The sequence below is a fragment of the Erinaceus europaeus genome, chromosome 5 (assembly GCF_950295315.1).
Source record: "Erinaceus europaeus chromosome 5, mEriEur2.1, whole genome shotgun sequence".
NCBI classification, from domain to species: domain Eukaryota; kingdom Metazoa; phylum Chordata; class Mammalia; order Eulipotyphla; family Erinaceidae; genus Erinaceus; species Erinaceus europaeus.
The window spans coordinates 36,213,409-36,235,719 of record NC_080166.1 but is presented as its reverse complement, the minus strand read 5'-3'; the positions used below and the strand labels follow the sequence as shown (position 1 = coordinate 36,235,719).

Here is a 22,311-nt window from a genome sequence, read left to right as displayed (position 1 = left end):
ATTTAGTTCTGAGAGCTTTCCAGACCAGAATCTCTGAGGGTAGGTCCAAGTTTTTTTTTAATGTTTCCGAGATGATTTTAAAGGGCAGCCATTATGGAGAACAGAAATGTTACTGAGATAGTCTTTTCTTCTTCCAAAGTTTAGATTTTTTTTCTAATCGGCCAGTAATAATTCCGTATCTATATTCCACCAATCTGGAAAGACAGCACACGGGCTGAAAGAACAGAGGCTGTTGATAAGAAGGACTCAGGGTGAATCCTAGACCTGCCACTTCTCATCTGGTAAAGTCACTCTTTACTCTGTCTTGAAGATTTGTTTTTCTTAATGTCTGAAAGGTTAACAACTCTCAACAGCGAGGATCACAATTACACCCAAGAGAGAATTTTCAGAACTGGAGTAAATATATTCTTCCATCTTCTGAAAGCTTTGATAACAGAAGAAAAGGACACAGTCTTACAGCTCACTCCCCACACACTGAGAATATACACACTGGAACATCAGTGAGGATTAAACTGCATAATATGTAGGAAGTACCTAGCACAATGTCTTTTAAACAAATGCCCCATTTTCCTCACATGAATACCAGACAATAAAATTAGGCCATATGTTACCAAACACAAAAGTCAATTCCAAATGGATCAAGGACTTGGATGTTAGACCAAAAACTATCAAATACTTAGAGGAAAATACTGGCAGAACTCATTTCTGTATAAATTTTAAAGACATCTTAAGTGAAATATATTCAATTACAAAGAAGACTAAATCACAAATAAACCAATGGGACTACACCAAAATATATAAGGAACTTAATCAAACTCAGCAGCAAGAAAACAAATGACCAAAAATGGGGGGATATGAACAGAATATTCTCTATAGAAGAGATGCAAAAGGCCAAGAGACAGATGAAAAAATGCTTCAATTATTGACTGTCAGAGAAATGCAAATAAAGACGACAGCAAGATACCATTCCACTCCTGTGAGAATGTCACACATCAGAAAAGGTAGCAGCAACAAATGCTGGAGAGGTTGTGAGAACAAAGGAACCCTCCTGCACTGCTGGTGGGAATGTCAACGGGCCCAACTCCTGTGGTGAGCAGTCTGGAGAACTCTCAGAAAGCTAGCAGTGAGCCTACCCCATAGCCCTGCAATTCCTCTCCTGGAGATATATTCTAAGGAGCCAAGCACAACCTTCCAAAAATATCTGTGTATGCCTATGTTTATAGTAGCACAACTTGTAATAGCCAAAACCTGGAAGCAACCCAGGTGTTCAACAACAGATGAGTGACTGAGTAAATTGTGGTCTATATATACAATTGAATACTATTCAGCTACTAAAAATGGTGATTCCAGGGGCTGGGGGGTAGTGCAACAGGTTAAGCGCACATGGCACGAAGCCCAAGGACAAGTGCAAGGATCCCAGTTTGAACCCCCGGCTCCCCACCTGCAGGTGGGTCACTTCATGAGCCATGAAACAGGTCTTCAGGTGTCTATCTCTCTCTCTCTCTCCTCTCTCAATTTCTGTCTTATCCAACAACAATGAAATCAATAACAATAATAATAACCATAACAACAATAAAAAACAACAAGGGCAGCAAAAGGGGAAAAATAACCTCCAGGAGCAGTGGGTTCGTGGTGCAGGCACCAAGCACCAGCAATAACTCTGGAGGCAAAAAAAAAAAGGTGATTCCACCTTCTTCACCTCATCTTGGATGGTGCTTCAAGGAGTCATGTTAAGTGAGATGTCAGAAACAGAAGGATGAATATGGGATAACCTCACAAACAGGAGTCAAAAAACGAGATCAGAAGGGAAAACAAAGCAGAACCTGAACTGGAGTTGGTGTACTGCAGCAAAGTAAAGACTCTGGGGTTGGTGGAGGGCTCGGGTCCTGGAACATGATGGCAGAGGAGGACCTAGTGGGGTTGAACTGTTATGTAGAAAACTGGGAAATGTTATACATGAACAAAGTATTGTATTTTTACCATTGACTGTAAACCATTAATCCCCCCAAAAGAAATTTTTAAAAAATTGGACCATATTCACATGATATTTCTGGCTTAAAAGTTTAGTGATCAATCTAACAAGAATGTAATGACTTCAGAACAAAGTATGGGGCCAGTGGGAGTGCACCTGGCTAAGCACACACATTACCACATGCAAAGATCTTATGTTCAAGTCCCTGGTCCCCACCTCCAGGGGAGATGTTCCACAAGCAGTGAAGTAGTGCTGCAGGTATCTCTCTGTCTCTGTCCCGTCCACCCCTCTCCTCTCAAGTTCTCTCTGTTCTAAAGGAGAAAAAACACCAAAAAAGCAAACAAAACAACAACAACCCCTACCCAGGAGATGGAACCTTGGTTACTCTTTAGTCCTCCTTTAGAAGACTGTATGTCCACGGCACTGTCCTGGTGTTTTAGACCAGAGGTGGGGATCCCCAGCCTCCAGGCTAAAACCATCTGGGCGGCTCTACCAAGGCAACTGCTGGCAGGACTCAAAACACAGTACTCTAGGGGCTTTGTTCACAGCAACGTTAAATGCTAATTTTTAAGTTGAGGCCTTTGTGTGGCCTTTGAATCATGTTATAAATATCTAAATTGTCCTTAGTAGAAGAAAGGTTCCCCAACCATTTTAGAAGACACAGCAAGAGTCTTTTACAGACACCTATCACAGGGAGAGGAGACATTCTACCCACATGATACCTTGAGTTCTACATGCCTAACCCCAGTTAGTGAACAGCTGCCAGGTTAAGATCAGGAACCACTGAGACATCCTGACGCTTTTCTAATCTACCCTGGAACAGGTAAGAAAAAGAGCAAAGCTCAAGTTTTAATTCTGAGGCAGAGAAAAGAACAGGCTCATTTTTATTATGCTTATTTGACATTCAAAGGTAACAAAATAATCCTGTCCCATCCCACAAACACAGAAGTATTTTGATGAATTAAAATAAGACAAAAGGTAAAGAAAAGTGACTGCACTACTGAGGGACAGAAAATACTCTTCTTGAGGATAGCCATGAGAATGTTACACTAACTTTTCTGATTCAAAATCTCCCTGCTCTTCAAATTTTACAGTGTGCCTTATTAATCACCACTGCTTAATGTCTGTGGTAGGATTCCAGAAAACTTCACAACTATCTGTCTTTTTGTCATTAATGAAAACTTCACTGTCCTATATTTGAAGGGATTAAAAATTAATGCAGAGAATTATCACTGTTTAAAGATATGGTAATATGATTCTTTCTGGTACTTAATTCTATAGTCAAATCCATTTTTTAAGAAGGATTAGTTTATTCATGAGAAAGACAGACAGAGACACCCCCCACCTCAGGATCATCACCCTGGCACAGGGAGTCCCAAGCATCCTCTCAAGGACCTAAGCTTCATCCAACCATCAGCTCTCAGACTGTAGAATGACTGTCTTTTCTGAGAGCACAGGGTGCCTCACAGCTGTGTCATGTGGTACTGGCAGGATGGGAGCTGAGCTATTTTCCTGGCCTTTAAAATAATTATATTTTACTAACTAAAATCACTATGAGGCTTCAGGATTAGCACAGTCATACAGTATTAGCTTGTTGGGGAAAGTCATAATAAATTCTTTTTTCCTGTTTTTTGATGTAAAAATGTGTCGTGACTTTTCTGACAACCTAACAGTTTGCGCAGTAGTTTCATGCTTGATGCTCGGAGAACCTAGCTTCAACCCCCCCCCCCCACCATAAGCCACAGTGAGCAGTGCTCCCTACCCAAAAAACCCTTCTAAAAACTAATAGAGGCTAACTACTACTCTTACAAATGCCCCATTTTTTGTCATTAAAAAAAAAAATCATTAAGGGAGTCGGGCAGTAGCGCAGCAGGTTAAGTGCAGGTGGCACAAAACCCAAGAACTGGCATAAAGATCAGAGCCTAAAGGTTAGAGCCCCCGGCTCCCCACCTGCAGGGGATTTGCTTCATAGGCAGTGAAGCAGGTCCACAGGTGTCTTTCTCTCCCCCTCTGTCTTCCCCTCCTCTCTCCATTTCTTTGTCCTATCCAACAACGATGACATCAATAACAAAAACAATAATAACTACAAAAATAAAATAACAAGGGCGACAAAGGGAATAAGTCAATTTAAAAAAATATTTATTTTATTTATTCCCTTTTGTTGCCCTTGTTGTTTTATTGTTGTTGTTGTTGGATAGGACAGAGAGAAATGGAGAGGGGGGAAAACAGAGAGGGGGAGAGAAAGATAGACACCTGCAGACCTGCTTCACCGCCTGTGAAACGACTCCCCTGCAGGTGGGGAACCAGGGCTCGAACTGGTTTCCTTATGCTGGTCCTTGTGCTTTGTGCCACCTGCGCTTAACCCGCCGCGTTTCAGCCCGACTCCCCCATAAATAAATATTTTTAAAAAGTATTAAGACTACACATATAATACTAGTCGGTATTTTAAAATTGGCTAAGCACTTAGAACACTCATGAGATTTCACAATTTTACTAAGTAAACACATTTCAAACAAGTACATGCATAGTCTCAGAGGCCATCTCCAAACTATCAAAGAAGACCAGAGCTACAGTGAGGTGCTGGGGACTGACTAAGTATGCACTCAGTATATTTGCAACAACTTGAAAGATTCTTAGCATCAAAATTTTGAGCACAATCTTAAATTTTGTTTTTTTCCCCAAATGATTCAGAAAGAATGATAAAAATTATGTAACTCTTAACTGAACCACTAGGTCAATTTCATTTTTATCCTTCTTCTTTTTTGTAGAGATAGAGAGGCAAAGAGGTAGAGATAGAGAGTAAAAGAAACCATACCATTGAAGACCCCTTCAATGCAGTGGTGGCTGGGCTTGAACTTGGGGGACAGATGGACACACACACAGACACACAAACACACACAAACTCACAGACGGCACAGCAGCATACTAGCCAAGTCAGCTATTTTCAGAGGCCAGGGGGTGGCACACGTGGTTAGTGCACATGCCAAGTGGGCTATTTTGCATATCCATTTTCTTCTAATTTCCCTCCATTTTCTGCCTTTCAGAATGTAGAAAACAGACTGGCTGAGCACCCACAGCGAGTGCACCATGCACCTGGGCACGGCCACAGTCCTTTTTTTTTTTTGCCTCCAGGGTTATTTCTGGGACTCTGTGTACCACGAATCCACTGCTCCTGGAGGCTATTTTTTCACTTTTGTTGCCCTTGTTATTTATCATTGTTGTTATTATTATTGTTGTTATTGCTGTCATTGTTGTTGGACAGGACAGAGAGAAATGGAGAGAGGAGGGGAAGGCAAAGAGGGGGAGAGAAAGATAGACCTGCTTCACTGCTTGTGAAGTGACCCCACTGCAGGTGGGGAGCTGGGGACTCCAACCGGGATCCTTAGGCCGGTCCTTGCACTTAACAACCCTTTTCACTCCTCTGATTTCCTCTTAAAAAATCACACAGGTGTGGATTTAGGTTAGCAGAAATGAAAATGTCACTTACTCATCCCATCCTTCTCAAAATAACAGTTTCACTGGAATGTCTCTATTCTAGGTCAGAGGCAGTGGACCGCTGTGTTTAAAAGTGGGGGCCTGGGCTGGAACCCTCACTCCATCACTTTAAGACAAACCCTGTCCCCACTTCTGTAAGACTAGGATAACAACTGTAACCTGCCTTACACGTCAATTATATCAAACACTGAGAGTTAATCTGAGTAACATTTCAAAACAATACATAGTAAGTTCTGGTAAGTGTTAATTTCTTACTGGTTGGTTTAAAGCTTTAAAAAGATAAGTATGGTTGATAACAGACCAACACCCAGACGAACAAAGTATCAGGTGTTTGAGTTAGTATTGTTAATAGTTTGAGTTATTTCCCTGCCCCCCCAATATTTGTTAAACTGTGGCTTATTTTGTCCTCTTTAAAAATACTTGTTTTTGGGAGTCAGGTGGTAGCACAGCGGGTTAAGCGCAGGTGACACAAAGCACAAGGATACCAGGAGTGGCTTCACAGGCAGTGAAGCAGGTCTACAGGTGTCTATCTTTCTCTCCCCCTCTCTGTCTTCCCCTCCTCTCTTCATTTCTCTCTGTTCTATATAACAATGACATAAATTACAACAATAACTACAACAATAAACAACAAGGGCAACAAAAGGGAAAATAAATATAAAAATTTTTTTTAATTAAAAAAAGAGAAAAAATATTTTTGAGTGTGAGAGAGAGAAACACCAGAGCACCAATCAACTCTTAACAAATGGCATTCCAGGGGCCAGGTAGTGGTGCACCTGGTTGAGCACACATATCACAGTACACATGGACCCAGGTTCAAGCCCCCAGTCCCCACCTGCAGGGGGGAAAGCTTTGCAAGTGGTGAAGCAAGTTTGCAGGTGTCTGTCTCTGTCTCTCTCTCTCTTTTTAAGATTTTATTTATTTATGAGAAAGATAGAAGAGAAAAAGAACCAGACATCACTCTGGAACATGTGCTGCCGGGGATCGAATTTGGGACCTCATGTTTGAGAATCCAAAGCTTTATCACTGCACCACCTCCCGGACTACTGTCTCTCTTTCTTCCTCTATATCTCCCCTCCTCCTCTCAATTTCTGGCTGTTTCTATCCAATAAAGAAAGGTAATAATAATAATAATAATAATAATGGCATTCCAGGGAATCGAACTTGTGGCCTCATGAGCCACAGGTGTGCAAGTTCTGTGTTCCAATGAGATACCTTCATGTCCTGAGGTTTATTTTCAATAGTGATACTTTTAGCATTGGAAATAAATTGGTTTTTTAAGTGTCCATTAATTTTTTCCCAGAGAAAAACATTCTTTTTGTAGAGGTAGTATCTAAAAATACTTACCCAATGGCCTTCCAAAGTAGCGAGGACTTCTTTTCCCAATTTAAGTTTGCCTGATATTTGATTGATACAGTCACTACTACCTAGAAATGGCTTTTAAAAGAGAAAGAGTTTTAAAAATGCATCCTATTTTTCACTTATACATTTACATACAAGTGGACAAAAATAATGGAGAAGCATGCATATGTTGATAGTTACAGTGCCAGTGAAGAAGAGACACATGTTGAAAATTCTGACTCAAGCCTTAGTTAGAAATATACACACAAAATACAATTTGAATTTACTGCTGTAGAACATGGGTAAAAAAACAAACAGGCTACGTTTTGTCTAAATAAACACAATAAGAAATATCACACTTGGGTTTTGTGTAGCTTCCTGACCCAAGACTATCCTTCCCATTAATCAAAAACAACTTACAAGTAAAGGCAGGCCTACTGACAAAATGGGAAACCTATATATGTTTGTAGAGTCAGCCCCTATGGGTGACCTTGGGAGAAAGACTGCAGTTTCCCTCCATCCCTTTCTTTCTCTTTCTTCTTTCTTTCCTTCCTTCCCTCCTTCCTTTCTTTCTCTAGAGCACTGCTCAGCTCTGGCTTATTCTGGTGCGGGGAACTAAACCTGGGACTTCACAGCCTCAGGCATGACAGTCTCTTTGCAGAACCATTATGTTATCTAATTCTAATATTTCAGTTTACTTTCTTTTGCTTTTTAAAAATACTGCAGTTTCTAATGGAGGGGAAAGGGACAACTCTGGTGGTTGGAACTGTGTGGAATTATAGCCTTAGTATCTTACAATTTTGTAAATCAGTAATAACTCACTAATAAAAATAAATTTGAGCAAAACTTTAAAAACCTGAGGGATTTAACTCACCTATTAAAAGAACTTCTCCATCAAAATGAAACAGTGAAACAATGCCAACTAGAAAAGATCCCCAAATATATTTTGGATGCACCTGAATGAATGTACTTTGAGGTCCTGCTCTCTTCTCTCAGGCAAAAAGCTGATGTTCCAGTCTAACTCTTAAAGATGTCATTAGTTATCTAGAGAACTCATGCCATGATTTTCTAAATTAATATTACTATGCAAGCAAGATGTTTGCTAAGATACAAATCAAAGGGCAATGCAACAAATAATAAGAGAGATCCTTTTTGTTAGAGACAAACAGCTGAGCAGCTCACTATCAACTCTGGAATGAATTAGTAATAATACTGCTTTACGGACACGTATGTGCTTAAGTACAGTGCATTCTTAGCACAGTGACTGAGGCTGGGAAAGAGCTTCACTTTCCCTTTCACTCAGAGGAGGACAGGGTTCCCCCAGATGGTACTTTTAAATTTTATTTATTTGATAGAGACAAACAGAAATTGAGAGGGAAGGGGGTGATAAAGAAGAAGAGAAACAGAGATACCTGCAGCCCTGCCCCACCACTTGTGAAGCTTTCCCCCTGAAAGTGGAGACAGGGGGTGTGAACCTGGGTCCTTGTGCACTATATTGTGAGTACTCACCCAGGAGCTGGCCCCTTTAATATTTGTATTTGTACACAACTCCACTTTAACTACGTGACCCTTCCTATCACTCTGTACTAACCTTTAGTTTGAATTCAAGTATTGCACTGTATCCAGTTTTTTGACAGGTAATATTGACCATTCCTCCAAGCTCCAATGTCATTGTGCCATAGAGAATTCCTAAAGGAAAGGGATTTTGAACAACAGCTTGAAGGAACAGACATGGTTAACAAGTAGAGCTTTATAATCTACTTTCCAGATAATTCAAATCAGGACTTAATACATATTATATTATACTCCAGGAAATTATGCTATAGAATCAGTCATTATTATTCTTATGCTGGTCCTTGTGCTTTGCACCACATACATTTAACCCGCTGCACTACCACCTGACTCCCTAGGAATCAGTCATTATTATTAAGCTAGTAATTCAAAAGAAGTCTGTCCCAGTCTTTTCAAATCACTATATACACATAAACATGGATTTGCAGCATTTAGATAAATAAGTTTATCCACATTATTTATAGATTTCATACTTGAAAATTCACTAAAACATATCAGCAAGCCAAAAATCAATACCCACAGCACTTTATGGTCATTCAAGGACATGCCAAGTTACGAGAATTCTGGACCTCCTGATGTGGACATTTCTACTGATGTCAAACAAGGAACCCTCTGGTTTCCTATTTCATCTCTTCTATTGCCAACAGTGTTCTTTGTGCAGTGTCCTTATTCCCCACCTGGGTGGGTGTTTTGTTTTATAGTCTTTGGGCTTTAAGCATTTAGAATGGGCCCTGTGTGGGAATGACCCGCTGCTGAGCAGACACAAGCACAGTAGGTCGTGATGTTCCTCCATGGAGAACATCCAAGTGCTAACGAGCATCCCTTGGGCATGAGAACTAGCGCTCTTGGCTGTCAGTGCAATGTCAATAGGTCGACAACAAACACTAAGTAAACATGTCTTCATAAGATTATAAAGCAAGGCTAGAAATTGATTGATGTGAATGGAGTGACTAGTGGCTCATTTAAGCTTTGTGTTAAAAAGGCAACAAAAATTTAGCATTCACAAATTCAATGTTTGTTCATCATTACTGCAAATAACAGGCACCAAACAATATAAAAATTTCCCTAACAGGGTTTTGTGGCCAAAACTTGGTGAATTCTGAGTTTTTAATCGTTAGACAGGGGGCTGGGTGGTGGTGCACCCAGTTAAGTGCACATAGTACTATGCACAAGGACCTGGGTTTGAGTCCTCCTATCCCCGCTACCTGCAGGTGGAAAGCTTCATGAGTGGTGAAGCAGGTCTGCAGTTGTATGCGTCCGTCCCTCTCTATCTCCCCCTCCCTTTTCAATTTCTCTCTGTCCTATTGAATAAAGAAAGGAAAAGAAAAAAAAAGCTGCCAGGAGTAGCGGCTTCCTAGTACAGACACCGAGCCCCAGCAATGATGACAGAGGTAATAAATAAATAAGTAAATAAATAAATAAATAAATAAATAAAATAAAGTTAACAGGATATGTGTGAGTATGGACATTATCAGATTAAGTTCTTCAAGCAGTCCTTAATATGCAAAGGTACAGTGCTTATGTCCAAGAAGAGAGAAGACTACATAAAATCTCTATTTATTTGGCTATGGAACTCTTACTCTGCAAAACAGTATCTGAGGCTGAAGGTTATTTGAAGAACACAGAAAGGTGACTCAGTTATTACTGTCTCTGCTCGCTCACAAGGGCTTATAATATTTTTTTCTGTGTAATAAAAACACTGCTTGCAGGGGTCAGGCGGTAGCACAGCTGATTAAGCGAACGTGGCATAAAGGGCAAGGACAGGCCTCAGGACCCTGGTTCGAGCCCCTGGCTCCCCACCTGCAGAGGGTCACTTCACGGGCGGTGAAGCAGGTCTGCAGGTGTCTTTTTATCCCCCTCTCTGTCTTCCCCTCCTCTCTCCATTTCTCTCTGTCCTACAAACGACATCAACAATAATAAGGCTACAACAACAAGGGCAACAAAAGGGGGGTAAATGGCCTCCAGGAGCAGTAGATTCACAGTGCAGGCACTGAGCCCCAGTGATAACCTGGAGGCAAGAAAAAGAAACAAAATAAAAAAGCCAAAAAAACATTGCTATGAAGCAAAGTTTTCTTCTTATTGGCCTGGCATGGGTATCTACTTAGGACTAATTTCATCTGTTCCAAATGATCTAAAATTTAAATACACATTCTGGCCAACTGAAATCCTAATTTCAGATACTTTATGTCTATGGCCAGATCATGCCTGAAGCTCTGTGAGGATCTACCCTGGAGCCACAAGCTGGCTGGTTCTGTGCTCAGAAGCATGGGGCAGGCTCTGAGAGCCAACAAGCCAAGAGTTTAGCCTCCAAATTCTTCCTGACTAGCTGGGCTGCCTCAGGTGAGATTCTGAGCCCAACCATAAGTCTATGCATCTGTGAAATGAAGTCATTTAAATAACTTCTGTTATTATAAATCAGTTCCTAAATAGAAGATAAATACCAAAAAATAATAATTTTTGACAGTTACCATTATAGCAAATGACCGTATTGAGTGTTTATGCTTATGACTACAGAGATCTTGACTCTGCCACATTCTAACTGTGATTTCTTATTATTAGTAGTAGTAATTGCATTTAGTTTTTTAAACTGGAGCAGTACTCAGCTATAGTTTATGGTGCAAACAATCCACTATGCTATTGCCCCTATTCATTTTTCTCATTTATAAAACAAGGATACAGTTACCTACATCCTAGGGTTGCTGAAATGATAAAGCAAGTTTTTTTTATTTCTTTGATAAAGCGAGTTTATAAACACAAAGGGTGCAGAATAGCTGGGTACAAATTTCAGCTAAGTAGTAACTAAAGTAATTAATATCTTCAGTTGTAACTTAGACAATAGGGAAAAAGGTAATAGCTTGGAAAAAACAACAACAACAATACCCTGCCAAATGAGGATGAATAAAATTGAAAGGGCTTGACAGACATCAAACTATAAAAGAGGTTGTGGCGGTATAAGATCACAAAAATAACTTCCAAGGATCCTGAAATAATGGACAGTTCCTTCCAATTTTAGAACCTGTACATAAGGCAAGTGAAGTTCTATTATAAAGCAGCCTCTTCTGACAAGACTAAATCATAAGAAACCTGCTGCGGGTGGAAGAACTCGCCACAGAAACATTCAGCAGATGACAACAATGAGACCGAGTCTTAGCAAGCCAAGGACATCTGCGTGCAAAAACCTGACCCATCAGCCCCAGAACCTAAGGTATCATGATCACACACGTTTACTTAAGAAGCACTCGAAGGCAACCTTTAGCTCCGGCATGGAGAACATGTACCTTTACAGTGAGCGTATGGCATGGTGATGACATAGTCTTCGCCTCTGTTCAGGAATGAAAGCCGGGCCTCTCCTTCCAGGACTGCAGACAGTGAGTTCCTGAAATGATGACCATTTATGGACTTTTAAGAATCTAATTCAATCAAATCAATCCACAGGTCTGCAGGCATCTTGTCTTTCTCTCCCCCTCTCTGTCTCCCCTCCTCTCTCCATTTCTCTGCCATGTACCATGGCATCTGCAGTGTACTATCTTAAAAATGTATCAATTTCAATGTGCTCAAACATACACTTAAAAAAACACATTTATTTGACTTTTATTTATTTTAGCACAGCACTGCACAGTTTTGGCATATGGTGTTGTGAGGGACTGAACCTGGGACCCTGGAGCCTCAGGCATGATAGTCTCTTTGTAGACCCATCAGGCTATCCTACACCCTCACAATACACTTGTTATCTTACATTGGAAACACTACTTGACTTATATTTTACTTCTTACAGAACAGGTCCTTACAAAAGGAACAGTTCAATGCCTGTTATTTTATTTTTAACACCACTGACAAAACCATAGGATAAGAGGGGTAGCACAACTCTCCACAATTCCCACCACCAGAACTCCGTATCCCATCCCCTAATGAGGCTTATTTGAAAAAAATTCTTAAATTGAACATGAAAAATCCCTGAGTCACTATATAGATCATCTTGTCTACTTTTGAATAAAACATCATTTCTTATCTAGCCCAAAGTTTCAAGTGCTTATAATTGGTATGCTAATAATTATTGATAATATTAATAATTAAAATTACTAATTTCAAGTAACTGTAAAAATAAATGCATTACACATAAGTAAAACCCAACCAATGCTAAAACTCCATGTTATTTTCTTCTGGCTGTTTTCCCATATGTATTTCTCTCTTCCCACTTCTCACTAGTTGACGGAAGTAAAAATACTTACAGTGTAAGTGACCCCTCCAAGCACAATCAAGGGACATGACTTTCCACCATCCAGACAGCTTCTCCTGCTCCCTAAGCAGAGTTCATCCTTTTCTCCAGTTCTAGGAAACCACTGGTCTAGTTCGTTCATTCCCTCCCTCCCCACCTGCCTACCTGCCTGCCTTCCTATTGTCTGGTTTCTTTCAATTTTACCAACTCTAGAGGGCGTCACTGAATCACTAGTTGATAGTGTCGGGCATCTGTCACTCAGCAGAATGTTTTTCAGATTCATCCAATCAATATGTTGTATTTTTAAATTATTTTTCATTTATTCTTATGATCAGTAATATCTACTTTATTTATTGGATACAGATAAAGAAATTGGGAGGGAAGAGGAGACAGAGATGGACTTGCATCATTGCTTTCAAGCTTTTCCCCTCTAGGTAGGGACCAGTATGCTGTGAGTATTCAGGTACAAGTCTTTTTGTGGACCTGTCTTTCCATTTTTCATGGGTAAATACTTAGGAATGGAGTGTCTGAGTCTACATTTGGACTCAGGTCTCTGACTGACTTTGCATTTCTGGTATGTTACTTGGTCCGAGTTAAATATCATTACTGACTGACCCTGAACCAACTGCTCTAATTATATTTGGGTTCCTTCTCTCTATATTTAAAGGCTAAAATAGAAAAACAAACAAAAACCTCATCCCTCAGCTACACTGAAATGAAACAATAAAACCCTAGTAGAGGGCAAAGCTAAAAAAATACACTTTGTATGCTGAATAACACAACTGGACTTTCAGTGGACCTCAACATAGGATATACACATGCTGATTTTCAACAATGTAACCTGGAGACTTACATGTCATAATGCACTGTTGCTATAAACACACACAGAGACAAGGGCTAGCTATAATGGGCGATTATTCTCTTCTGTTAAGTGACATTTGTGATGCATTTACAAATACGTGATAGTTATAAGTCATTATGCAAGTAAATATATATTCTTAAAATGACATTAATTCCATACTGAAAACAGCCCAATACACATGCCCACCCTTTAATCATAACACTGCACAGCTCTGGCTTATGGTGGTTTGAAGCTGGGATTTCAGAGCCTCAGGCATGAGTGAGAGCCCTTTTGCATAACCATCATGTTATCTTCCCCATGCCCCCTCCCCCAATATACTCTCTTTCAACAAAAGCTTAGGAAAACATTCTATCTTCCTTCCAGAAAAGAGGGCAGACTGAGACTGGAGGAAACTTACCATAGAATTTGGATTTAGCGAGAATACTACCACTAAACAAAATCCATCTTTTCGGTTACTAACATAAAAGGCAGATATTGGTGGATGATGGGACACCTATTGAACACAGGACAAAGTCACTAAATGAAAATGAAGCATTGTAAACATACTACTGTATTATTACCCAAAGTTCAAGTCTTAGAAATATAGTCTAGCGAATACAGAGCAAGCTTGTGTAGGTAGTCAGGTTCAGTACTGATGGCAGTGGTGAGCAGGCACTCAGGCAGTCAAGCAAGCTACCCCTAGACTGTCCTGCAGCAGACCTGAGTGGAGGAATGGCACAGCACCTCTGAGGTTAGGTTATGATGACACGCCCTCCCCATTCTTATCTCTGAGAGGTCAGCGTTCACCCTGTGAAGAAGTCTTCTTCTCAAAAAGTCATGTGATGAGCTGGAGCTGGCATTCTCAAGCCTAATCAAACCTTCAGATGATCATCAACCTGAATGATACTCTGACTGCGGCCTCCTGAGAGACCCTGAGCCAGAACCAGCCAGACCCCCTAAACTCACTCATTTGTTGTGAATAATAAATGCTTGGTGTTTTAAGCCAGTAATCGTTGGACCAATTTGTTATACAGCGATGGATAATCAACACAGCAAATATCCTTCACAAACAGGCTCTGAAAACCTAATCAAAACCTTGACAAAGATGTTATTTTAATGGTCTCTTTTAATAGATACACCTTGTGTTTACTCAGAGACAAAGCTAAAGTCACTGTAACTCACTCTCCTTGACTCCTTGAAATATTTCAGTTTGGTGATAAATTACAGCAAGCTGAGATGAAATACAAGGTGATATAGTCATGAACTTAAAAATAAGTATTTTCCATCTGAAGAAATCCATCTGACAAAATCTCTAGGGGGTGGTTAAGAAGATTCTCCTATCCTTCTTATGGCTAAAGTGAGAATCACAATGAAGACCTACTGTTGTTTTAAGTGTCTGATGCCTTGGCCTGTGAGGATTGGAAGGGGGAGCAAGTGAGAATCCTGAATGCAGACTCTGTGTGTGTGTGTGTGTGTAAATTAAGGAATGTTTAAAATCAAGACATGCTTTCTGATAAGAAGCAGTGTTGTGCAGGGAGTGTATCTTCCAGGAGTTAACAATCCAACTAGGGAAGTAAATGTTCACTTAGAAGTTAAGCAACACAACAGTCTCAAAAATAATGCAGTGATTTGAGAAGGGGGAGTTCACTGGGAGATGAAGTCATAGGTGGGAATCAGGAATAAAAAGTAATGCAGGATTTTTTCAGATAGAGAACAGCTGAGAAAGAATACTGGCGTAGAGAATAAAATCTAAAAGCACCAAGGGTCAGAAAGCTAGCTCACTGGGCAGGGGCATGCCTTGCCACACATGTATGGCCCAAGTGGCAACCTCGGCACCACAAGGAGGTCCTGCAGCAACAAGGGAGCTCTGTGTCTCTCTCCCTATCTCTCCGTAGGAAAAGAAGAAGCAGCCCAGAGCAGAGTCCACGGCCTCCTGAAAGCAAGTACATTAAAGTGGAAAGACTGGACAACATCAGGGGACGCTACGTCAGGTGAGCACACAGGTTTGACCACTTGAGGGCGGTGGAGAGGCAAATAATTTGAGATTCAAGTGGACAGATATTCATGCCAAATGGGTGTAAATTTAACATGCACGTCTAGTACCTGCTCAGCAATATAAAAGGTTTTGCGGTTTGTTCCGGGATGAATCCATAAACAACGGAAAGTCTCACCAAGAATAGGATTGTAAGGTTTCTCCAGTCCCTAGAAAAAAACGCAAACTTAAAATTACAAATATGGAAGATTCACAGTAGTTTAAACCAGACCGAATGAACTTAAATGCAGCTATTATTTTTATTCCCTTATGCATGTACAGATGTAAGTGCCCTCAAGCCAACACTAGGGAAGCCATTTTTAATGTCTGAACCTGGATCCTTTGCACTGTAATATGTGCGCTCAACCAGGTGTGCCACCAACTGGTCCCTCAGAAGCCATTTTCAATAAAAGTCTATAGTGTTGCCATGAAATAAAGTGACTTCAACCATAACATAAGTCTTAATGGTCAAATATTTTTTCCATTTCTGCTAACCCTGTAATGTGATTATCTACAAGTAAAGATACTGTAAAAACAAACATGTGAAATATAAATATTACCTTTGGCTTTTTGTAGAATCCTGACAAATACCATTTCACTACTTTTTTCAAGCGAAAATAAGGATTTTCTTCAAGGGCAGCACTGAAATCCAAAATGGAATGCAGAAATATTACAACACTAGTCACCAGGCAGATGCAAATTAAAACACAATGATTGGTGGTGGGGGGTGGCCATTGCCAAGTCTGGGCATGAAGGTGGTAAGAAGAAACTCCTAGACCAGCCCAAAAAGCAGGTCGAGAGAAGACGGGGAGATAATGCACTAATGGAGAAAAATACCAGAGGGGCAGAGGAACCTTTGGAAGGTAAAGTGAAGGTGCTGAGATGGGCTTTCTGGCAACAGGGGGAATTAAGAAATCAGGCCAGGGTCAGTGAAATGTTGGGCTGTTAGAAAAGTCATGATGTGTCTTTCTGTTTCTCAAAGCAAAAATGTGTCATAACTTTTTTGACGATGCACTTGCATAGTGCGTTGCTTTGCCATGGGTAGGCGAGCCAGGTTCTAGCCTGCTCCCACTACACTGAAGGAAGAAGCATTGATGCTATAGTTTCTCTCTTCCCCTCCCTCTCCCTACCCCTCTCCCTCTCTGTCTCTGTCTTGAAATAAATAAATCAGGTCAGAAGTAAGGCATTCCTTGTGTCAGAGGCAATGATGACACTTACTTTCATTCCTGATTAAACATCTGGATTCCCCACCATTACATCTGCTAGCAGCCATAGATAGAATGAAGTGTCTTAGAGCTTGTTGAACATTTAAGGATAAAGGATAAAGTTTTGCATTAAACAGACAAACTGATAGGGTAAATCCCTAATGAGCTGCCATCTCATACTAGCAGCAATGGCTACTATCAAAAAGACAAGCGGTAAGAATACTGTGGACATGAAGAAGACTGAGCCTTCAGGAACAGCTGGTGGACTTGCAGATTGGTCCAGCCACTGTGGAAAACAATGCTGAGATCTTTAAAAATAATAGGGAGTCAGGCGGTAGCGCAGCAGGTTAAGCACATGTGGAACAAAGTGCAAGGACCAGCGTAAGGATCCCGGTTTGAGCCCCCAGCTCCCCACCTGCAGGGGAGTTGCTTCACAAGCGGTGAAGCAGGTCTGCAGGTGTCTATCTTTCTCTCCCCCTGTCTTCCCCTCCTCTCTCCATTTCTCTCTGTCCTATCCAACAACGACATAATCAGCAACTACAACTATAAAAAAGCGCAACAAAAGGGAATAAATATTAAAATATAATTTTAAAAATGATAAAATAGAACTATTACATGATCCAGCAGTTTTGCCTCTCAAAACATACTACATCAGAAAGTTATCTGGGGCAGGGGAGATAACAAAATGGTTATGCAAAAATACTTTCATGCAGGGCAGGGGTAGATGGCATAATGGTTATGCAAAGAGACTCTGATGCCTGAGGCTCCAAAGTCCTGGGTTCAATCCCCTGAACCACCATAAACCAGAGCTGATCAGTGCTCTGGTTAAAAAACAAAAACTGGGGGTTGGGCGGTGGTGCAGTGGGTTAAACGCACACAGCACCAATAGCAAGGACCGGTGTAAGGATCCCGGTTCAAGGCCCCGGCTCCCCACCTGCAGGGGAGTCACTTCACAGGCAGTGAAGCAGGTCTGCAGGTGTCTATCTTTCTCTCCCCCTCTCTGTCTTCTTCTCCTCTCTCCATTTCTCTCTGCCCTATCTTTCAACGAACAACATCAACAATGATAATAATAACCACAAGGAGGCTACAACAACAAGGGCAACAAAGGGGGGAAAATTACCTCCAGGAGCGGTGGATTCATGGTGCAGGCACCGAACCCAGCAATAACCCTGGAGGAAAAAAAACAAAACAAAACAAAAAACTTTCATGCCTGCGGTTCCAAAGTCCTAGGTTCAATCCCTTGCAGAAAAAAAAAAAAATCAGTAAATGTCGATGGTTTGAATTCACCCATTAAAAGGCACAGAGTAGGAAGACAGATCAGAAAATCCAACCCAAACATATGTTATCTGCAGGAATCCTACCTGACTCAATAGGACAAACACAGACTCAAAGTGACAGGATGATCTCACTTATGAATAGAAGCTGAGAAATAAGAACAGAAGGTGAAACACACATTTGAACTTAGGTGGGATTTGGTGTATTGCACCAACGTAAAGGACTCTGGGAGATGGAGGAGGCCCTGGTGCATGATGGTGGAGGAGGACCTATGTGGAGTGTTGGAATGTTTTGCTGAAGAATGAGAAATTTTACACACATATCCACAACTATATTTACTATTGACTGTAAGTCATTAATCCCCCAAATTAAAAAAAAATTGTCGTTATGTCTGAGAGTCATGAATTATTTAATGATATTTTAGTCAACAAGGAACATATATATGACAGAGGTCCCAAGAGGCTGTATGACCTGAGTGTGCAGGTTTTAGCCTCTGGCCAGCTCATGAGAGAACCATGAAAAGAGGAAGAGTCAGAATCAGTGGAGTAATATGGGTCAAGAAGGGTAGGGACTGCCCCATTCTCCAGAGGGCGGCTAGGCAACATACTCTACCACTCGAAGACGGGTCCAGCAATGGGTGCAGTCTAGAACATTCCTAGCTATGACCACAGAAGGAGAACTCACACCTACAGGAATATAGAAGTTACAGGGACTCCTGCACTGAACACAGGCCCCAGACCAAATCGATGGGGTTTACAGTTAATGGTTTTTATATACTTTTCCCAGATTTGGGAGCTACTCTCTTCCTTGACCCAGCTGTCTAGTCCTATTTCCAACTCTGACACCATCTACCCAGATAATACCTTTGGTCCACCTGCATTTTAGCTGTTGGGCTCAGGTAAAAATTAGTAAAGTCACAGGCACCTTGGCATATACCTAAAATAGACCTACTAGCTTTTCCAAAATGGAGACCCCAAATCTCATCTGCTATATTTTTACCTTTAGGTTCCTGATTATTAAACGATTTGTCCTGCTTTATATCTTAATGCTTTTTCAGACACCAAGTTGCAGATGCTACCATGACGCCAATCTGACTTCCCTGGGCAGATGAACTCACCAATATGTCCTAGAACCCCACCTCCCCAGAGCCCTGCCCCACTAGGGAAAGACAGAAACAGGCTTAGGGTACGGATCGACCTGCCAATGCCCATGTTCAGCAGGGAAGCAATTACAGAAGCCAGACCTCCCACCTTCTGCACCCCATAATGACCCTGGGTTCATGCTCCCAGAGGGATAAAGAATAGGGAAGCTTTCAAGGGAGGGAATGGGATACAGAACTCTAGTGGTGGGAACTGTCTGGAATTATACCCCTCATCTTATGTTCTTGCAGATATATATGATTTTTAAAGGGTTATTTATTTATTAAAAAGATAGGAGAAGAAAGAGAAAGAACCAGACATCAATCTGCTAATGGGTATCGAACACAGGACCTCATGCTTGAGAGTTTAGTGCCTTAGCCACTGTGCCACCTCATAGATATTTTTATTTTATAAATACATTTTTAAAAAAGAAGCAGTGGAATGGTGTTGTGGTCTCTCTCACTCTCTACCTGGAAAAAAAAAGTCTACTGGAAATGGTAGAATTTACAGGCATGACCCTCTCCCCTACCCCCCACAAAGCCCTGATGAAAAAAGTATTTTTCCTATCAAGGAAGAAATACCCAGAAGTGTGGATTCAGCTGACCCTTTGCCCCCTTTTCTGTTGCAGCAAACACTGCATGAGATGTGCATATGTAAAGTTAACTAGATTCTTTCTACCTAAGGTTTCTTACCTTCAAGCTTGATGCATAGCTTAAGGTGCTGACTTTTAGAGACTAAGTGTTAAAGGAGGGGCAAGGCCCCCACCTGCTGGGAGCGGAGGAGAAGGGGATTCATGAGAGGAGAAGCAGGGCTGCAGGTGTCTCTGCTTGTCTCTCCCCCCATACCTCTCGATTTCTCTCTGTCCTGTCAAAACCACAAATAAATAAAAATAAAATAAAACCGAGGAGAGCTAGCTCACTGTATAGGGCCTGTGTCGCAGGCATGAACCCTGAAGCCATATGGGAGGTGTGGTCCCCGGAGGATGCACCAGTGCCCTGGTGTTCCCTGCCTTCCATCTGCGTGACAAAGTGGCTCAGAGCAAGAAACCATATGTGAGAGCCCCGGCCCACAGCACCTGAGTGGGAACTGGCAGAGGGCAGGCCTAAGCTTACTAACGACAATCCCATGTAGAAAGACCATACTTCAGGGGCCTACCAAGCCTCTGATGTTCTCTTCAAATCAGCATTGTTCAAACTTTCTTAGGGAGTTTTACACATATTCAAGTGTTCCAAACTCAAGAAATATAAAGGAGTATACATTCTCATGAATCTGAGCTGCCTGTTACCTGCTACAGCAGTTTTTTAAAAAAAAATATTTATTTCTTTATTCCCTTTTGTTGTCCTTGTTGTTTTATTGTTGTAGTTATTATTATTGTTATGAATGTCGTCATTGTTGGATAGGACAGAGAGAAATGGAGAAATAAGGGGAAGACAGAGGGGGAGAGAAAGATAGACACCTGCAGACCTGCTTCACTGCCTGTGAAGCGACTTACCTGCAGGTGGGGAGCCGGGGGCTCGAACCGGGATCCTTATACAAACCTTGTGCTTTGCACCACATGCGCTTAACCCGCTGCACTACCGCCCGACTCCCAACTTTTTTTAAGTTTCCTTTTCTCTTTAAACAGTTTTCTGGAAGCCTAGAGGACCAGGGGTCTGGAGCTAGCTCAGTTGTATGTGCGTGCCTTCCATGGGCAGCGCCCCAGCTTTGGACACTGGAACCGTATGACAGGGAAAGACCGCTGAGTGGGAGAGCAGCCCTGCAGTCTCACACTCTTCAAGGAAACAGTGGCTGAGGGAGGGTGGTCAGTAGAGCGGCATCATGTGTGAGCGGGAGCAGCACCACAGGGAGAATAACGACAGCAAGAAGCAAATATAAATACACAACCCTCCTTTTCCTCTTTCTTTCTGGAATGTGCTGCTGGGCCTTCCTATAAGCCTGCTGCTCAGAAGCCTTCCTGGAGCCAATTATCTCATTTCTTTATTATTTTTTCTTGAGTGGAGGGAGAGAGGAGGAAATAGGGAGAGACAGACCCAGGACAAAGAGAGACACCCCACATCTGTTCTACCAAGCACAGAGCCCCTGGAGCTGTTTATGGGGCTTCTATGTGGTGTTAGCGCTCAAACTCAGGCCCTCACATCTGGAAAGTTATGTCCTCCACTGTTCTGCCAGTATTTCTGCAGCTTACAAACAGATTTAAGTGTATGGCACCAAAGTAAAGGACTTGGTGTGGGCGTGGGGGGCTTTCAGGTCGGTCCTGGTCTGAGTTGGTGGGGAGGACCTAGGTGGGGATGGGTGTGAGAATGTTTTGCAGAAAACAGATAAATCTTGCACATGTACCAACAACTGTAAACCATTAATCCTCACAATAAAAGACAAATTTACAAACTATTAAAATTAATTAATTAATTAATTTTTTGGTCACCAGGATTATATAATGCTGGGGCTTGGTACACACACCATAACTCTGTTGGTCTTGGTGGCCCTTCTTTCATTCCCTTCTTTTACTTATCTGTTTATTTTGATAGCTAGACATGAGAGAGGGAAAGGGGAAGAGACAAGAGTCTCTGCATATGGCGCTGTGTGCCCTCCACTCTCTTCTGCAGTGGGAGACGGCACTGCCCAACAGCAAGGTGTCCTCTGTCAGGTGAGGCCTAGGAGACAGTGCGTATTGCAAGAGGAGTGCAAGCTTTTAAGTTAGGGGATGGGCGATTCTAAGATCTGTGCATCACAGGAATGTGCCTCCTATTCTGAGAAAAACAGATTTCTCCACAGGGTTAACGGAACTATGATGAAATAAAAGAACTGATGAAGAAGAGGGCTAGCTCCTTTGGTCTGATTATGGTAAGGCACAGCCAGTGTTATCTGGAAAATCTTTTTAATCCCGTGAAATGTTTTCTTCTTAAGAAACGAGAATCTACTTACTCAGACAGGAAGTCTGCGTGATAGTAGTAATCTGAAAGTTTGTCCAGGAAACAGCGAGCCTCCAGGATGGATGTTGGGAGGACCACCCTGGACAGGTCCATGCTGCGACGGACTTGCTTCAGCAGCGTCCAGATGAGACTTTTGTTTTCTTCGGAAACAGTTTCTGTTTGAGAAGCCTCGCCTGCCTTCACCAGTGAACAATAATGGGATATGATATTTACTCCACAGACAGAGAGATGCAGAAAAGAGAGTTAATAGTGAAGATATGAAATTTCTATATTACTACTACAGGCATTCTTAAAGG

The 22,311-nt window shown here is 41.6% G+C and overlaps 1 protein-coding gene and 1 pseudogene across 1 annotated transcript in view; both read right to left on the bottom strand.

Annotated features, from left to right (window-relative positions):
• LOC107523617 (Bardet-Biedl syndrome 10 protein-like) overlaps nucleotides 1-22,311 on the bottom strand; it is a 586,797-nt gene that overhangs the window by 19,075 nt on the left and 545,411 nt on the right. The gene's annotated exons all lie outside the window — the stretch shown is intronic.
• The window catches only part of LOC103128141 (oxysterol-binding protein-related protein 8-like), a 34,229-nt pseudogene that overhangs the window by 8,796 nt on the left and 3,122 nt on the right, over nucleotides 1-22,311 (bottom strand).